General features: G+C 37.8%; 1 pseudogene; it reads right to left on the bottom strand.

The window, feature by feature from the left end:
- Nucleotides 1–802: 802 nt before the first annotated feature.
- LOC127166040 (NACHT, LRR and PYD domains-containing protein 12-like) overlaps nt 803–21,434 on the bottom strand; it is a 44,095-nt pseudogene continuing 23,463 nt past the window's right edge.

Raw genomic sequence — 21,434 nt, forward strand, 5'->3', positions numbered from 1 at the left:
CACCTCCACAGCAATAGCCTCCCCCACTTCCCTTGCAGCTGATGTCATGCTACATTCCACTTCTCACTGCCGCAGCAGTGATTTTGCGCAGCACCCTTGCAGCGCCCTGACTAATCTTCATATATTAATTTTCTTCCAGTTTTGCAAGAGCAGAGATTTCTCCTCCAATGAAAATGTTTCTTTACGTCACTGCCGCAGCAGTGCTTTCCCACCCCTCTCCTACAGGAGCGATCTCGTTTGTTAGCCCTTCACCTGCCTTATATTGCCCTAATGCGGCAACAGGGAAATGTATTCTGCACATTCTTGGGGGGGGAGAGATTGAATCAATAAAGGTTTTCTCTACTCGTATCACAAAAACTACTCGCAGTTGGATGCCCGGCTTGCTGTCTCTTGTAAGCACTTTTTGGGGGGGTTGAACTCTGCGCTCAAGCTGAGCCTCGGGTTCGAGCCTCCATTAAGGACAACAAGCCAAGTTTGTTTACCATTGCCCATTAGGACTGGATGGGCAGGCGAACTCGTGAAATGAAATAATTGTTTTTTGTTGAGTGAATATACTGTCATTAAAACTACTCAGAAGAAAAACAATATTTTAGGAAGTAAATATTCTGGCAAGATCTCAGAATAACTGAAGATGTCTTTACTGTAATTACAGTAAATATATTTGATTAAATGCTGTTATATTTGATCATCTCAGAAACTGAAGCTGATTCAGTCGATGAATGGATTTTGTTCATGCTTCATGCAGCATTCAGACAATTCACACATTTATCATCAATTAAAATATGATCTCAAGACGATTTGATATTGTGTTTTATTACAAACAATAGAGAAAAATCACAGGAATGATCAGATATCAGACTGATTTTGATAGTAATAATACAGATGATTGACGTGAGAAAAGCACAGAAACACTGATTTACTGTCTAGATCAGGATTCATTTGACACATTTATTTAGATTCATGTTCATATTAATGTGATGAAGAGACTCAATAGCATCTCACTGTTACTGATTCATCATCAGCTCAAAGCATTATGGGTAGAATCTCTCATCAGTCTATTCTCATTCATCAGCACAGTTTCACTGATGATTTATAATAAACAGCAAACCCAGGATAGAGCGTCTGAGTGAATGTGGTCTGAACTGTGTGGATGAGACTCATTGTGTCAGAGACGCTGTAGAAGGACAGAGTTCCTGCACTCACATCCACAAACACTCCTATTCTACTAAAATCATCATCATCATCATCATCATCATCAGACACTCCTATTCTACTGCTGATGGGCTTTACAGGGAGATCAGTCTCTATGTTATTGTGTCTGAATGAGTAACTGTCAGGAGAGCAGAACAAACTCCAGGACTGATCATTAGATCCAAACACACACTCTTTACCCCGTCCCTTCCTGCTGATGCTCTTATATGACACTGATATAAACACAATCCCACTCCACTCAATCTCCCAGTAACAGCGTCCCCACACACTCTCACCACACAACACCTGAGAATAATGATCAAATCTGTCTGGATGATCAGGATACTGATGATCTGTGTAAGTGAATGTAATCACTCTGTTGTTCTCAGACAGACGGAGGTGTTTATTCACGGTGTTCAGATCCAGAGTGAACTGATGGGAATCTGATGGAGAGAAAACACATCAGAATCAGGAATCATGAATCAATTATTAATCAGACACACAAACACATCATCTTTAACCTTTTCCTTTAAGACGACAGTTATAAATGTGTGTGTTTATAAATAATCCTGATCAGGGGACGGGCGTGTTTGTTCAACCTTTATTTAATTTATTGAAAATTCATCTTTTTAATAACACCTGTAGAAAAATCACAGAATAATCAGTGTTATAATGTACTTTAACGGACTTTATTTTTCTCCAAAACGTTTACATTTAGATGAACATTTAGTGATTTAGCAGACGCTTTTAACCAACGGAAGCAATCAAAACCAACAAAAGAGCAACAACATGCAAGTACTGTACATGTAGCAAGAGATTTTTTGTTTTGTTTTTATAATAAATAACAATAAAACAAGTCAAAAGAATAGAAAGAGAACAGATAATGCCAGTGTTAGAGGCCTTTTTTAAATAAAGCAAGTAGATAAAATAGAATTAGAATAGAGTGCTAGAGAAAAACTCCACAGTAAAATAAATTTTATTGAAATATAACAAGGTGTATAAAACAATTAACTTCCTGCTTTGACTACTTCAAGTAGCTACAAAAAAGCAATGACATGAACACACCAGTGAGAGGCAGCAGTGCGCTAATGTGTTGCTAATGTGCAACAAAACCACAGAAGAAGAAATGAGGAAGGTTAGAGCATGTGCAACTCGGGGTGCTTCTCAAAATCCCTCCTCGTCTCCTCGCTCCTCCGTCCTCCATCCTATGACCCGGAAACCGATCGAGCTCAGCCATCTTGTAGAACGTCTCAATTCTCTGATTGCACCGTGAGGAGGTGAGGATCGAGGAGTGAGGAGGCTTCCTGAGGAGTCGTGAGTGAGGAGACACAGGCGTATCCTTTGCTGAAGTGTTTTATCGACTAAACGTGACACATATATATGACACATATATATGACATCATTTAGTTTAGATTAAAGGAGAAGTCCACTTCAAGAACAAAGATTCACATATAATGTACTCAACCCCTTGTCATCCAAGATGTTCATGTCTTTCTTTCTTCAGTCGTAAAGAAATTGTTTTTTGAGGGAAACATTTCAGCATTTTTCTCCATATAATGGACTGATATGGTGCCCCGAGTTTGAATTTCCAAAATGTAGATTAAATGCAGCTTCAAACGATCACAAATGCGGTTGTAAACGATCCCAGCCGAGGAAGAAGGGTCTTACTTGAACAAACAAATGCCTAGAGATTTATTCAGATCAACACCAAAATGGGTCAGTCTAAACTAAAGCCCTCTGTGATGATAAATTTCGAAGATCTTGAGTTTTCGTTGAAGGGCGTGTCCGTGGCGGGCTGTCAAATTTCAATGTTTCGCCATGAAACAGGAAGTTGTTATAACTCAACCATACAAAGTCTGATCTGCCCCGAACTTCACATGTTTGATAAGAATCTGGTCCTGAACACATCTAAAGGCCAATATTCAGTTATTATCATAGCGCCACCTGCTGGCAACAGGAAATGACTTGTTTTACACTAACTTAAACGTGCAATGTCTGATCTGTCCAAAAATTTCACGTTTGGTAAGAGTCCTGACCTGAAGACACCTAAAGGCCAATATTCAGTTATACTCATAGTGCCACCTGTTGGCAGCAGGATATGTCATCTCTTACACTAACTCCAGCATATCATGTTTAATCTGCACCAAACTTCATATGTTTGATTAAAAAAAATCTACATTCCAATATTCAGTTATAGGCATAGTGCCACCAGCTGACAGCAGGACATTTGGCACATATAAGTAACTAACATATTCCTCCAGTATTTCAATCAAGATTATGTAACATAAAATGAGAGAATGTTATTTCAACTTAAATCCATCACATTGACCCAGCATACAACTTCCAGTAATGCTCAGAACAAACACATTCAAAACATGCACACCTGCTCCATGATGATTAGTGAATGTTGGTTCAGTGAGAAATTATGATTTGAAATGATTCGATATTTTAAGTTGCAGCAAAGTGAAAATCACAATGGACAGCGCTACTCTTCAAAATAGTTAAAAAATCACCAACATATCTCTCTCTTACATTTATTACAATCCAGTCTGACTTTATTTCTTTCATACTAAACTTCTTATTGAGAAATGAGGTTTAGATGTTGATGATGTTTTATTGAAAATAATCAGGTTTGAAGTCACTATTGTGGAGATAAGAGTTTGATTTAACTGGGCTCTTGATTCTTGAATACTTAACTTCAGTTTTTCTCTGACTGCTGTAACTGTGTATTTGTAAAGCACATTTGTTATTGCAGCTGCTGTAAGAGAAACTCTGATCAGATGTTGATTATTATTGATTGAGTCATATAGTCAGACTCACAGGTCACATCAGGAGTCTGGTGTTTGAGAATGTGAGCTGTTAGTCTCATAATGTCATGACAATCAGATATTGTGATTTTTCTCTTTTATTATATTGGAAGTGTTTTGAGCCGTGTCTTTTTTTTGACTCACACAAAGATCAAGAATCAGCGCATGAATCTCAACAATGGTGACAATTTGACCTAAATGGAGAGATCAGGTTACATCTACTGGCTGGCTACCAGTTATTGTAGATGTTCCCACATCATGTACAATTCGTAAGTTAAACCAACAAAATATTTTTTTAAAATATATATATATATATATATATATATATATATATATATATATATATATATATATCGATCGGCTGAACTGTTTAACTCTAGGGGAGTTGGACAATGAGCCTATTTTCAAAAAAAGTGGAGTGTTACTTTAAGCTGTTAAATTAGGGGTATTCAATTAGTTTCATATGAATTGAGTTTGAGTATCGAATTCAAAATTTGATGGGGGCCATCATGATCTCTTTCTGGGGGGCCTATAAAATTAGAAATTAAATAGAAATACATATTCAGCAGTAAAATGAACAAACAATAGCATTTATAAAAGGGTAACATTAGTGCTGTCTGTCAATCGATTAAAAAAACAATTAACTAATTAATCACACATTTTTTCTGTGATTAATTGCATATTAATATACATTATATATATTGCCAAAAGTATTGGGACACCCCCTTCTAATGAACAGGTTTGACTACCTTAGTAAGTACAAATCTTAATGTTGAAGCATATAATGGTATTCTTGGGGATTGTGTGCTTCTAATTTTACAGCAACAGTTTGGACAGGACCCTTTTCTATTCTAACATGACAGTGCCTCTGTGTATAAGGCAAGGTTCAAAAACAAATGATTGACTGAATGAGTGTGGAAGAACTTGACTGGTCTGCAGAAAGCCAAGTCGTAATCTCAGCTGAACACCTCTGGTGTGACTTTAAATGCAGACCTTGAGCCAAAAACTCATCACCCAACACCAATGACATATACGTACACCATATGGACAAAAGTATTGGGACACCCCCTTCTGTAGAACAGGAAAAGGCACTTCCAAAACTGTGGCAACAAAGACGGAAACAAAAATCATGTATTAAAAAATCTGTATTTACATGTTTGTTGCAAGAGTTTTGTAAGTGTTTAAAATGACTGTACCCATATGTACAAGTCATTGGTGTTTGGTGATGGGTTTTTGGCTCAATGTCTGCATTTAAACTCAAGGCCTGGTGAAACATACCCAATTAAAAAACGAATGGAATTCATAGGTGATATGAAAAACTGGATGACAAGTAATTTCTTACTTCTAAATCCTGAAAAAACAGGCGCTAATTATCGGACCTAAAACCTCTGTGTGTAATAACCTAAAACACTGTCTAATACTTGATGGCTGTTCTGTCAATTCTTCGTCATCAGTTAGGAACCTAGGTGTGCTATTTGATAGCAATCTTTCCTTCGAAAACCACATCTCTCTTAAACTCAAGTAAACACGACGTTTACATTGCACAGAGAGCACACTTTTTTTTTTTACCCTCTTTGTCTCCCTCATCAGCAACACACTACAAAACTCTATTCCAACACAACACTGCCCCCTTTTCCCGGCGCGCTCACCTTTTGAACCGGTGCATGCGCTAACCTCAAATAACAAGGGAGAAAATAACATGTTAATCTCCCTATACTAAAAAAACAAAAACAAATAAAATATAAACACAAGAAAAACATACAAAGCAAAGACTACAGGTTACCATAGAGTCTTTTCAATTTTTTTTTTTTTTTTTTTGTGTCCCAGTCCTTAACTACGTGCTTTTAATAGCACCATAGTCCTTCACTGAGTACTTTTAATAACATCAGGGCTGATGCTCCTTTTTTTGTAAGACAGTCAGAGAGTTGAGTTTTTGTGTCCGACCAGAGAACCTTCTTGACTCTTTTACTCTGTATGAGCTCCTTTATGCTGCTTATTTCGAAGACGTTTCTCAGAGACCCTAACTTAAGGGCACCAAACAGAGAGTGGTTTTCTGTCACACAGATCAACGGGGGTGTATTCAGCTCAGCATTTCCAGTAGTAGGTTCAGAAAAGAGAGTAGCCAAAAAAATGGCATTATCGATTCCATCTGACAGGGCTAGCATTTCCCCTGCCAGGGTACTCCTCACCACACGTCTAATTTTCTTGGATTGCCAACAGAGAGGAGAAAACTTCCCTCTTTCTCCCATGAGACCAATCAGTGTCCCCCCTTGCGTACCCCATCAGGGAGATTTCCAAGGGACGCATCACTGAAAACGACAAAGTTTATTGCATCGCTGTTTCCCAAATTTTGAAACCTGAAAGTCACCTTTTCAGATTTAAGCTTTCTAATGACCTTATTTGTCTCGTGAATAGACTGGACTGTAGCATACTTTATATTTGATGCTAGACTGCATACATCAAACATAATATCTGGTCTGGTTTGTTTTGCAACCCACAGTATTTGTCCTATTTTTGACCTAAGCTGCTCTTTTTCAGTCTCATTAAGAGAGACATCCTTCTGCTCTGCACGTGCTGCTTGCAGCCGAATAGGCTGAAGGTTTTCAATGTAACTATGCTGATATACATGAACTACACCACTAATAGTAACAAAGTCCATTCCCACATAGCAGAAATTTTCATGTTCCTCACGTCCAACATGTAATGCAGACTTTAGTATAGTATCACATCTGTTGAGAAGTTTTGTGAGCCTGCCCAAAGAAAAACATCAACATGACATGCAAGTACTCCAGTAACCTTACATTGTTCAGCCAACCATTAGAATACTGCTGGATCTACTTTAGACATTTTACCACCTGTGCTCAGCATGATTTCTTTCACTTTGTTGTACCAATACAATGATGCATCTGCAAGGCCGTAAACACACTTGTTTAGTTTCCATAGAACATTTTCCTTCCCTGCTTCAGGAGGGGGGCAGACATAGATTTCTCTGGTCAACTGCATGCCCTGCAAGAAAGCAGATTTGATGTCCATAGAATGGACTTGCCACTTATTTTGACAGATTACAGCTAGAGAGTCAGAAGCACAGGTTGAGGAAACTTTCTACAGCTCATGAATATTAAGCTCTTCAAAACCTCTAGCTACGAGTCGTGCTTTGGGCACAATGCCATTCTGAGTTTCTTTGAGACTACAGACCCATCTGGTAGAGACACACAAATACTGAAACATTAATTCATGCGTTTATGACCTCAAGGTTAGATTATTGTAATGCTTTACTGGGTGGTTGCTCTGCACGCTTAATAAACAAACTCCAGCTGGTCCAAAATGCAGCAGCTAGAGTTCTTACTAGAACCATAAAGTATGACCATATTAGCCCGGTTCTGTCAACACTGCACTGGCTCCCTGTTAAACATTGTATAGATTATAAAATCTTGCTAATTACTTGTAAAGTTTAGCTCCTCAGTACCTGAGCGAGCTCTTATCACATTATTGTCACGGCGTGGTTTGCAGGGAATGAGGAGTAGGAACGAGGAACTCAGAGCATAGAGTTTATTAATCACATCCACAAGGAACAGGAACAGCAGGGAAACAAATGCTCTGGAGGAAGCTCAGGCTCTTGAGGCCATATTGACAGTTGATAATCCAGAGCACAGGGGTGTGGCTGGAGTCCATGAGCTGGCCGATGCCTGAGTCCAAGAGCGGGCCGCGGGTTCTGGGTTGAGCGAGGGAGGACCGGAGGGAGTGAGCTCGTTGGAGCAGCACTTGGAGGACGCTGGCTGGTGGTGAGTTGGAGTGGCCGCGTGTTTACAAATGGGGGGAAGATTAGAATCTTCCACATCGACAAAGAAATTGGAATGACAAAGAGCAAGGACATGGTTGATAAATTCCGCAACCGGTTTGCGGCAATCGTCAGGAGTTATGGAACAGAACAGTTTGTCATCGTTTGGCCCCATTTGAAAACACGCGTTGATCGTGGCGTCGCTCCAACTCACCAGATGAACAACGCTCAGTGCTTGTGTGTGTGTGTGTGTGTGTGTGTGTACATACATTTGTGTAGTCCTGCTGTAATCCTGGATTGTCCTCCATGATCCACACTACAAAACACACAGAGTCACATTCAGTCAGTAAACACAAAATCATATTATTGAATTTTTAATTATGATCTTGGCTTCCAGTGATTATGAAAACAATTTAATCAAGATAAAACAACATGTTAAACCATACATTAAACATACATGCTAAACTTTGAGAACACTATAACATCAGGGTTACAGCTCTCACACACTTTCAGACTCTGTCTCTCACTGACTAAATCTCACAGCAAAAAACAGTCTCTGGTTTCACAGAGACTGAACCGGTCTAAAGCACATTAAACCAAATAAAACCAGTCCATGAAATGAACAGCTAAAGTGATGACGGGTCAGTAGCAGCTGCCTCTCGCGGTGCCTTGTGGAGTCTTTTTTTTTTTTTACTCCCTCTCTTGAAAAGTCTGTGTTGTGGACATACATAGACGGTTCTGTGTCTAAATAAACTCAGTTCTTCTCAAGAAAAAAAAAAAAAGGAATGACAATTTTGAGCAGGGTGGCCGAGGGGATGATGACCTTTGGTGAATGATGCACTGTTAAACATTTGAGTGTGAAATGACAGTATATTCCAGGTTATAATAATTACATTACTTTCACTGGGACTTCTCTTCTATCTAACTGCACTCTCACACCGTGTCTATACCAGACACGAGCGGCAAATCAAAACGCAATGTGACAAAATACTATAGAACCCATTATAATCAGTGATGCTGTCTACACTGGATGTGGCGCAGCAGTACACGAAAAATCCCGATAGTTTCTACAGTGCAGATGTACTATGAAGGTTCCCAGCATGCAATGCAGCATGAATAGATTATGCTGTGAATTTTTATTATTATTATTATTATTATTATTATTATTATTATTATTGTTGGTTTTATTTGTGTTATTGGACTTGTTTTTGGTTCACTTTTAGGAGTTTGTGTTGCTAGTTTACGCTGTAAGTGCTGTTTTTATTAGTTGAGTGTTACCATTGTTGTTTTGTATGTTGAGTATTGATGTCACATCTTTCAAAGATAAATCTCAGCAGTTGTTTCACAGTACAATTCTGAATACAGTCATTTGTTGTAAAATAATACTCTCTAATTCTGTAAATTCCCTGGAATTTTTAACAGTGTGGCCTTGGCTTCACCTCTGACCTGGACAAACGTTTATTCCAGTCCTGTCCACACCACACCAACATCTCTGCTTGTGTTTTTTTGGCTGACTACTGCCATATTCCATGGACATAGAACTCAAATAATTAGCAGGCCTTGACCAGGGGAAATTACTGTTTTAAGAAATGTTTACATGGCGTTTTCTTTTCATTTGTCTCTGTATAATGCATTTAAAGTTGAGTTCATAAACACGGCACTGCTTTGTTTATAGTGGTAACCAGGGAAAGACTGTATCATTATTCCATAAGCGCCACCTGCCGGTGGAGACTGAATTTGTGTTCAGTCAGTCCATCTGCTGTTTTTCCCTAAAGCATCTTTTCATTTGTTAGTCTAGTAGGTTTTGCTGTGATATCAAAATTAGAATCGAGAATTAGAAGATGTAATTTAATTGATGTGTAAAATTTTGATGTCATATAAGCTTATTTATTAAAATAAAAGATAACATGGGTCAAAAACCAGTGAAAATTTTGACCAGGCAAGTAAAAATTTGAACCACTTGCCCGACCGGACTTTGGAAAGTGTTCAATTATGCAGAAGATCCTGGAAAAAACAAATAATGTGCGGAAGCTGGAGGATTTATTCTGAAGAACAGCAGGCAGATGAACTGCTCAGGACAAACAAAGGACCTATATTTGATAAGAAAAACATCAGTTTGCCAACATTAGTCAGAAGATGAAAGCAATATCTTTGTCGTAGTATCCTTTGAACATTTAAGAGGATTTCCCATGACTGGCACTGACATCAGTGCTCATCAATGCATTAAATCAATGCAGTTGATCGCTACGAAGTGAAACATCAGCTTCAGCATTACACAGGTGATGCGTTGATCATTGACTGAGCCTTGTAAAATGGAGTAAATGAATTTTAACACCTTTTTAACACTGTTTCGTTCATGAATTAATCAGCATTTAAAGGTACACCATGTACAAAACTGATATAATGAGCAGGTAAATCATGAATCCATCTTCCAACCTGTGTTTGTGTCTAATCTTGAATCAGTATGGTACACCTCTATATAAGTGTTGACATTCAGACTATTTTAGATGACCGTGTCGGGATGACAGCGCTATGGAGTAGCCCACTACCAGTGTGACTTGTCATCAGTGTTGGGCAGTAATGCATTACTTTGTAATGCGTTACAGTAATTTGATTATTTTTTTAGTAACGGAGGAATTTAATGCGTTATAATTTTCAAATGAGTAATTAGAGTATAGTTACAAGCATGTGTTACCGCTGTGTTACATAATTGCTGAACAGAATGTGTTTTATCATCTAGATCGTAAAAAGGGTGTTGGCTAGCACACGCAACGTCCTCTACCTGAGACCTAGTTTGACTGGTAAGTGTCTGTGAGGCAGATACTACCAATGAAAACAAAGTCAGTATGGAGAGAGAAAAGTACGAGTTCTGTAGCTGGAAATACAATCATTAATTTGAGTTTATTTCTGTCAAAGGCAAGAACATTATCGTGCATTGTCAATTAGAGGGGAAGGAAACCTTTTCAACCGTGAAAAACTCAATATTCAATTTAAAACACCTGAAATGGCAGCACGGCACATTAAAACTTCTTGAGAATGTACCGGGTGCGAAGAGCAACACGTCAACTTCTATTGTCTTCACATGAGTCTCTGCCTGCCCATGCCAGCACCCTTACCCGCACTCGCCCATCAAGTCTTGTCCCACACCACTCTCTGTTGAGTTAAGTCCAGCAGGAGTGCAGGTCTCTAATCCACAGGTACTGGACTCGATGCAACAGAGAGCGGTGCAGGACAAGACTTGATGGGCGAGAGCGGGTGCGGGTGCGGGTGCGGGCACGGGCGCAGGCGGGCAGAGACTTGTGTGTGCGGGAAGCAATAGAAAAAACGATTTGCGGGACTCCCGCAAAATAGAAATATCCAAATATAAAATATCTAAAACAAATGAAGTGCTATTCATGTATTGCACAAAAGCAACAAGAACAACTAATATAAAACAAGAATATTAAAACAAATGAGAGTTTCTATTTATGTACTAATGCAGTGCACAAAAGCAACAAGTAACAACTAATATAAAACAATCAGAGAAATCCCTAACATGCGTAAGCATGTGCAGAGTTTCTATTTATAACCTGACTTACTCATAAAGACAGTCCCTTACCTCCATCTACTGGCCTAACAATGAAACTGCACTGACTGACAGTCTAGTTCACACAGAGACAAATGCTGATTGCTGATCAACATACTTGAGTTTGTCCAGATTCTTGAGTTTTTCAGAGAGCAGCTTCACTCCTGAATCTCCGGGGTGATTGTAGCTCAGATCCAGCTCTCTCAGGTGTGAGGGGTTTGAACTCAGAGCTGAAGACAAATAAAAACAGCCTTCCTCCGTCACCATACATCCAGACAACCTACAAACACATAGCAACAGTCCACATCATGGCAGTCAGATGTCATTAATTTATGCAAAAGCTGTTATTTCTTCTGTAGTTTCAACAACAAAATTGAAATGATCAGAAACAGTTAGACGCCATTTAAGTACAAATGTACTTAAGAACAAACACAAAGTATTTCTACATTGTCACTAGACAGTCAGGGTTAACCTCCTGGGGTCAACAATGGTGCTGATGGAATCACTTGCATTTTTCCTGATGACAGCGAAAATTACTTTTCCCATCATTTTTGATCGTATATTTAAGTCCAATACAATTTGTGTTGTCACAGGAGAAGTCACACTGCAGGACTGTGCACCAAATCTTCTGACACTGCCAGAATTTCGTTTGAAGTAAGATTTGGTTGCAATGGTCACTAATCGGCTGTCGGTGAACATGTCAAACTAACAATCAAAAACTACAGATTTTAGCCTAGGAATGGAGGAATCTTTTAGGATTTGTGAAATTTGTCTCAGAGAGCCAAATTGTGGCCAAAATAGTACAGTGTGAGCCTGGCTTAAGTAATGTTTCTTTTTGCAGTAGATAATGTGTTGTTGTGACAGAAACTGGACCGCTTTTACTTGCGGCATTTCCCAAACTGTAATTCCAGACTAAAACGTGTGAAATCGAGTGCAACATTTTGAAATATGATAAGCAACTGTTCAATGCATTTAAATGTTGTACGATGCAAGGATGTTTTTATACTCTATATACTATAATGACAGTTTATATGAACTAAGACAAGCATGAGTGTTTTTTTTAACTGTTACTATTAAAATTTTTATAAACATAATATATACATAGAATTCACTTAAAATATTATTGTTTGAAAAAAAAGATAAATAAAAAAAAATAAGTAAAAAATAAAAATAAAAATAAATAAATAAATAAAAAAAATAGACAAAAAAAGAAAGAAATAAAAAACAGACAGCTAATCATTTAGCAGATGGTTTTATCCAAAGCGACTTACACGATGCAGGGGGTGAAAAGTTTTTAAATTTGAAGATCAGGGTAAATTTAACTTATATTGTATTGTATTTTCTGTAGCTTCTGAAAGGCAGTACTAAATTAAAAATATGATTTAGGAAAAATAAGAAAAATGTATACATCTTCATTCTGTTCAAAAGTTTTTACCCCACCACTGCATGAATCTTCTGTAATAGTTACATATGAGTCCCTCAGTGTGAAAAGATGGATCTCAACATCATACAGTCATTGATGGAAAGGGTTCAAATACACAAAAATGCTGGAAAACCAAAGAATTTGTGGGAGCTGAAGGATTTTTCTGAAGAACAGCAGACAGTTTTGTTTCAAGACAAACAAGGGACTCATGAACAACTATCACTAAACAAACAAACACAGCTGAGGATCATTCAGGTAAAAACACAGTATTAAGAATCAAGTGTATGTAAACTTTTGAGCGGGGTCATTTTTATAAAGTCAACTATTATTTTATCTTGTGGACTATATATGAACATCTTTTATGTGAAATATCTTATTCAGGCATAATATAATTTGTTTTGGGTAAATCTAACAGGCAGTCTTTGGTCTCATTAGTCTATTATTTGTTCCAGAGCAAATCATTTTGGCAAAATCTCATCATGTTTATGTAAATTCAATGCTGTATATCAGAGCGCTGCCTGTGTACATGTGACTGAATTGCCTAGCAACTCTTATGGTGGCTGTTATGTTTATGAAATATTATTTAAAAATAATAATAATAATAATAATAATATTTGTGGTATTTAATACTGTATTTTATTTAAATAATAGTTTTAAAAAAGTAAGAGATAGTCAACAGTTTGCCGTGCATTAAAGGATATTAAATGCGTGATTTGGAGGCTAAGAACGCTTGCCTCCGGAAAGTGCATTTAAAATCCTTTAATGCACGGCAAGCCATTGATTATCCTGCTTATTCCATGGTTATTTGCCAAGTTATAGACAAGTTAAAAGTAGTTTTGCTCTTTGCAGTGCAATATTTGACAAATGGGTAAAAAAGATGGTTATTTTCGTCAGCTATGACACACACTCTAGCATTCTGCCTGCTTCAAATCATCACAGAGATGAAATAGTGCGGTAAGATCACATTTATTTGAAAGAATTATGACGATCAACCGAGAGAGAGAGAGAAAGAGAGAGAGATGACAGTTGTGTGTGTGTACGTGTGTGTGTACCCTGCCTGCATGCTGTGTGTCTGCGCGTCTCTCTCTACAAACAACAAATTTATTCAAAAACAGTGGTTTTACCACCTCGTTGCTGAGGAATGTAATGTAGCGATCTAATATCTAAGCTATTTCATTAATAAGATTTGTGGGGAAGCTCTGACAACAAGTGTATGTATGTGTGCAGTGCAATGCAATCTCCGACCTCTCTCTATGTGTGTGTGTGTGTGTGTGTGTTTGCGTGCATCAATTAAAGCAGTGCATTAATACACAACAGTGATTAAACTGACTTGGAAGCATGTAGCTCGAATCGGAATCGTAAAGGGACATTAATTTGCAAGGCAGAATCAGGATCAACACTCATGTAATTTGTGCACAAGAGTTTATTAACGAAGGACTAACACATAACTAATCTAAACAAACAAACATTAAGTCACTCATACATGGGGGAAGGGTCAGTGAGAAGCAGTTAGAGAGAGACAAGGAAATGAAGCTATGAAAAGAGTCAGTTAACCACCTGAGTGAAACCATCAGTGCTGTCTACAGCTTATACTAAACCTCTGTTCTGTTTAGTTAAATGTACGATACTTGTATTGCCTTGGTCGTTAAACAAGTGTCTGAATGCAGTCTCTGGTATTAGTCTTGATGGTTGGAGCAGCGGTGGTTTTGGAATCGTTATCATGTTCTTCTGGGTTCAAAGAGTGATGAACTCCAAAGATGTTCTGACTCGATGGTGACTGGAAGTTTCTTTCCATGTGAAAAGTGAAGAAGAACCAAGAGCTGAGAGGGACCCAGCTCAAGTCCTGTGATCTTTGGGGAATGGAAAGACAAGGCCGCAAGGCCTGGCGCAACTTAGAGACTTTCCGAAGAGTTCTAGCTCATCTTCTTAGGTCTAAAAGAACCCCTGACTGACTGAGGTGAGTCATGAAGATGAATTCCAGGATTAAGTGGAAATGTCTGGCTCTTTGTGGTCGAGAGCCACAGCTCTATAGGTTGGGGCCTGTCGGGCCCACCGGGCACGCCCTGTGTCAGCTCAGGCTCCCCGTGGTTTCCCCCCCGTGGGCTTGTTGGGTTTAAAGACTATTTGTTAAATGTAATAATTAATGTATGTCTGATTGGTCCAGATGCTACAAACAATTGTTGTAGATTGTAACAATTGTACTGTAAAAACGCATCTCACCACAAATCTAGTGAAGTGGCTAACTGCTGGCTGATCCATTCCCAAACTCATGTTGAACTCACAGAACATGCAATAAACGAGTTGACTGCATTTACTGTGAACTGATCCATTCTTAGGCGCAGAAGACACCGGATCATGAGCTGATTGCCTGAACGAAGTGTCTGCTTTGCTTTGAAACACGCAGCGAAAACAGACTTGATGAAGGGATTGAGCCATATTGTGCTTTCGGTTTTAGTTTATTTGACAGATAAGGCGTTGAAGCATAATGGCCCAAAACAACTTTAAAGAACTTTTATTTTAAATTAATTTTTAAAATCTACACTTTTTGCCCTGAAGACCATATATCCTTACATTACATCATCAGTATCATTACATCCATACATATATGGTCACTGAAATAAATAAATACATAAATAAATCAGCAAGCATGTTTTCGACCAATGTAGAAATCCATGCTGATAGTTTTTCTGGGTTGGGACTGTTGCTAGAGTGTCTGCGAATGTCCAAGTCCCTATCCACAAGTTTCCTATGCCCCCTGAGGCCTTGCGTCAAAAGTGGGAGCGTCTTCCGGTCCAAAGTAAACAAGCGGGACGTGACACTCATTCATTCAGCAGTTGACAGGAGTGACAGGCAAATGAAGCCTCTTGAAGCACAGAGACTTTCCTCTGACTGTTTCGGGAAATGATTCAAAGCTTAGAGCGTGTTGAAAACAGCCAAAAGCCTTCAAAGCTCCATCGGAAGAATCATTCACCACAGTTTCCACAGATCTATCCATGTTATATGCACAAATAAAAGCCTAACAGTGTGTGTGTTTGTTTGTTGAATTTCTGACTCTGATAAATTAACTTACCCACTGAAGAGTGCCATTAAATGCCAGTACGAATATCAATATGATGTAAAAGAAGAATGATGTACACATATATTAACTGCATATGCATATATTTAATTTTCCTGAAATAATTTGTATTCTTCATATTACTTGTATGACTGGGTATTTAAAAATGTAATTATTAAAGTCCCAATGAAAATGTACCCGCGAAGTAAGATCTGGGGGTCGAACGTTAGGACACCCAAAGTGAATTGCACACATGACTGGACAGAAAGTGAGGCTTCTACGAAAGGGATTTCTATGTTAACAAGCCTGGAATCGAGGCTTTGTCTGGCATCTGCCCTTTAACACAAGCTCTGATGTCTCAGTTCAAATGTCATTTCACTAGTTGACAGTCATTCAAGATTTAGCGATCCAAACTTGCTAATGATGTGGTAACACAAATTCTTCGTCTTTTTTTAAAGTAGAGCCCTCCGGAAAACTGGGGATAGTCTCTGTTATACAGCACAAGAGCGGCCTCCAGTGGCAGAAATCACTGACAGCACGTGCAGTTTATTTAGACAGGTGTTTAGACATCTTTAGTTGGAATTCAGCACTACTTCCTCACAATTAAAGTGCATTAAGCACAAAATTAGTTAGCAGACTTTAGAGTACCAGTTTAGTAAACCAAAAGTATAGTCTTAAATGACATAAAGAACAAACAAAATATATGACGTTTGTTTACTTTGCTAAGAAACAAATGACAACAGGACAAATAGTACAATACAAAGGTAGATTAAACGCTATTATTTTTGCTGCTGCTGCTACTGTTGTTTCATGAATTTTAAGAAACTACAGTAGGCTTACAGCAGGGTCTCCAACCTCTTTTACGCCACGGGCCGGTTATGGTTTGAAAATATTCTAGTGGACCAGGGGGATTATAGGCCTGAAATTAAAATTATTAAGACTATTAGACAGTTATATTCCATTATCAGTACATGTTGAAGTAGATTAGTCTCTGAAAGAATATGCACCGTGAATGCAGCGTTAGAGAACTCTTTTTTTTTTTTTTTTTTTTTACTTTAACTTTATATATAGTGAATTGTAAAGTTAAAACCTGAAGCATTTACCAGCTTAACTATTGCGCAAAGTTTGATATCCACTGGCTTGCCTTCGTGGTTTAAAACAGAAATACTTCATGTCCTGGGATCGGCTAAGGCGGGAGCACTCGCGTATTTTCCAGATGACGGCAAAAAGAACTTAAATTGCTCCCTTAATTTTAATTGGACGTTTTATATTTCATAAACAAATTGACATTAAAGTAGGGCTAATGTTTAGACGATATAAAAGTAATCTATAAGAATGCTTAGACCAGTCTTTACTGTTGAATACTCTGTCTGCAAATATCTGCACAAACGTGTACATAATGTGCTTAATAATAATTTAGTTTCTCAGATGTTGTTTTTATACTGTATAATAATAAATACAAAGCATGCGTGCATATGATAGCTATAAAAATCACATGGGCAATATTAGTGATTGCTAATTTAACAATATTGCTCCAGGCCTATCAACATGCTCACTGATTTATTCATTTATTTATTTTAGTGACTAAATAACTATATGAATATTTTTGGGATAGAAATTATAGAACTAATGCTTTTATTTTGCAAGGATGCTTTAAATTGCTCCTGATATTAACATGCTCACAGATGTTTTTTTGTTTTGCTTTAGTTGTTTGTGATCTGATACCTGCACAACAGATGAATCCTGCAAACTTTTCCTCTGAGAGCACTGTACCAACATCAGATCTTCAACTACACTGATATTCTATTGGTAAAATAAGTTCCTTGACTACTGATGATGTGTTTTGCAAGCAATATCAGGTATGATTTACTTGTTTCACTTGTTGAACAGAATTCAGAAAACAGTTTTCAGGAATTACACAATGTTCACATCTCTGTGGTTAGATCAGTGTGCTTAATAGTGTGTCTTTGACCTTCATAATGTATGTTTATATTATACTATGTTGTAAATAAATTACAGGTAATCTAAAACCCCAATCTTTGAATCTTACCTTACCTTACCTGACAGTCACAGCCTCATTTATGGGCCATTAGGAGAGGGCCTTTTGTCTCTCAGGTGTGAATCACTAAATATTCAATGGCCATTGTCACTCCCTCGCATATTCCCTTTCGATCACAAAACGCGTCTTAGAAAATTTAAATAAGTATATTGTTTTTATGAACGACTGAACGAGGTGATTTTCACATCATTTTGTAGAAAAAACTCTAGCCTACCACTTCCAGTTCTCAAAAGTCTTGTGAACAAATGTTCTGCATGTGTTTCTTGGCCTTATTTCAGTGACTTAAAAAAAATTTGATTTTCACTAACCACGCATAAACGTTGTTTTCTCAAAAACACAAACATGTACATTCATGTTGCTTACATATTATTGTAGCCCAGTTTGTACTGATTACAGTGTAACCAGACTCTAGCCATTAATGTGTTTTTAAGATACTGAAAAAAACACAAATGTCAGGGCATGTCAAAACTTCTCCAGGGCCCCAAAACACCCTCAGACCCCAGAGGGTTAATGAACAGAGTGTCATGATTCACTCTCAAACAAAACATGGTAGCATTACGTATTAATTATTTTATGGAAAACAGTTTACCTCAGTATCTCCAGCTGACAGTTTCTCTTCAGTCCATCAGAAAGGAGATTCACACCTGAATCCTGCAGGTCATTGTTACTCAGGTGCAGCTCTTTCAGACGGGAGTTTGAGGATTGTAAAACTGATGACAAACTCTCACAGGATCGAGCAGTGAGATTACATATGGAAAGTCTGAACAAGAAAAACAGTAACTCCACACAGAATGAGTCTTAGCAATGTGATTTTTGTTTAATTTAATGTTTAATTTAATAGAAATAAAAAAATTATAAATAAGTGAAAGTGTTTGAAATCAAACCTCAGTATCTCCAGCTGACAGTTTGGACTCTTCAGTCCATCAGAAAGCAGCTTCACTCCTGAATCCCACAGGTCATTGTTACTCAGGTCCAGCTCTTTCAGATGGGAGTTTGAGGATTGTAAAACTGATGACAAACTCTCACAGGATTCAGCAGTGAGATTACATATGGAAAGTCTGAACAAGAAAAACAGTAATTCCACACAGAATGAGTCTTAGCAATGTGTCTTCTAATTTAATAGAAATAAAAAAAATAAATAAATCAATGAAAGTGTTTGAAATCAAACCTCAGTATCTTCAGCTGATAGTTTCTCTTCAGTCCATCAGAAAGGAGATTGACACCTGAATCTCGCAGGTCATTGTTACTCAGGTCCAGCTCTCTCAGGACATAGTTTGAGGATTGTAGAGCTGATGACAAACTCTCACAGGATTGAGCAGTGAGATTACAGCCACATAGCCTGAGTATAGATCAAAACAAACAGCCATATTAATGTGATTAATCAGGTTTATAATCTGGACTGCATGTTTGGCCTAAGTACAGCATAATCAGACTTATTCAGTAAAAGGTTATTAGTAAAGGAAATAAGCACAAATGTCAGTGTGTAACGCAGATGCAGAGGCAGAGGTAGAATCCATATGCGGTAGTTTATTCAAAACAATGAGACACAAGTGAGCAGGCAAGGGGTCGGTAACGGGAAGACAGTTCACAGGCGTACAGAGCATAAGGGTGATCCAAACAGCAGAGTGATAATAACAGGCAGGAGGTCAGTAACGAGGTGTCAGTCCAACAGAGCAGCCAAAACAGAGGGGCAAACCAAATAGCGATAGCGAAGAGACAATAAAGGGGTCAAACCGTAATATCAGTCCAGCAGGCAAACAATCCAAGGGATAATCCGAATACTCGTGAAACAGAAACAAAGCAGAAACGGCAACAGGTAATCAGGCCGATAATGTGAAAGAACGCTCGGTAAGGCAGATCAGACTGGCAATACTTTGCGAGGAAGGAACGCCTGGATGGCGTCTAAATAGTCCAAAACAGGAAGTTGCCGTAGAAGCAGCAGAGGGAGCGAACGGTCAGTACTCGGGTGAGGGCTCCCTCTGCTGGCGTGGCATTACACAGTGCATGTAAAAAAAATCTCCAAAACTGAAAAAAAAAAAACCAAAAAAAAAAAAAACCACCCCTCAGGATTACTACAGTTTTACTAGAATAACTTCATGATTATTGGCTGGAAGTAGCACTAGTTCTCTGTAGAAGTAGCGCTGTGTGTGGGAGAGCCGGGAGACGTGGTAAAGGCAGCAGGGGTGATCTGGATCATGCGTTTTACTTCTGTATATTATAGTAATATAGTAATAATTTAGTACTTTCTCCTGTTTTATTGTTGGTTTCCTCTTTTCTGATCACTTGGAATGAGGATAAAAAGACAAAAAAAAAAAAAAAAAACACATGCAGATAAGTTCAAATGGTTTCCTCTTTTCTGATCATTTGGAAAGAGGATAAAAAGACAATAAAAATCACATGCAAATAAGTTCAAACATCCATTCAATATCTATTATTTCCTGAATATTAATGATGACCTGATCAAAAAATAGGCTACTGTTCATATACGTTTTACTACTTTATAGTATAGTAATATAGTAATAATTTTGTACTTTCTACTGTTTTATTGTTAGTTTCCTTTTTTCTGATCATTTGGAATGAGGATAAAAAGACCAAAAAAAAAAAAAAAATAATAATAACAATAAGTTCAAAATGCAAATAAGTTCAAACATCAATTCAATATCTACTATTTCCTGAATATTGTGAAATTCAAGATGGCCGCCCTCATGACATCACAATATGCAAATTAGATTAGTATATTTACACCCCACATAAACTTTTGGTCATGCCCAACATTTTTCTAATTTAAAATAGATCTTTAAGCCCTTTCAAGCCACAAGCTTTTCAAATCTTCATGTCAAAATTCAGCATTTTTCAAAAAAAACCCTGGTGCCTAAAGGGTTAATTAAAAACCACTGCATGGATTTTTATCATTATAGGGTAGATTTGTACATACACTGCCAACATACATTAATGTTCAAACAACATGTAAAAGTGAACTTAGCATCAGATGACCCCTTTAATAATAGTAGTATTTAATAACAGAGTTTAGTATTGAGAAACTGTGCGTGTGATGGTGCTTTTGGTTACATTGTTCCGCCATTAGATGGTGACAAGAGACTGTTTTTGCGAGTCAGCAGACTTTTACATTGAAAAAATAAACGCAGTCATAAGCACATGTTATTTTTAGTTTCAACAACAGCTTGACGCAGCTAACAAATGCACTGAGCAGCAAAATCACCCTCAACAGATGAAAGGATATTAACGTTACGACAAAGATGATACTTTCCTCAGTGGACATTCAAACGAATGTTTCATCTTGAATATGAACAATGAATGTTGTATCAGATGCAGGTAATCATGATCGCTCAGTCCATCTCTCTCTCATAATACTCTACATAATGCAATACAATAAGCGTTCAGTGAATCACCTCAACATTCCTTTGTTTCTAGATCCAAAGTGGCGTTTTGGAATTAGTCTCTGTTCCCCTCAGCTCAGAGTTTGTATCCCACACTTCTGGCTTTTTTTCCCTCAAAAAAACTCACTAGTTTTGTTAAATTGAGTTATAAAGTCTGA

The sequence above is a fragment of the Labeo rohita genome, chromosome 5 (genome assembly GCF_022985175.1).
Source record: "Labeo rohita strain BAU-BD-2019 chromosome 5, IGBB_LRoh.1.0, whole genome shotgun sequence".
Lineage (NCBI taxonomy): Eukaryota > Metazoa > Chordata > Actinopteri > Cypriniformes > Cyprinidae > Labeo > Labeo rohita.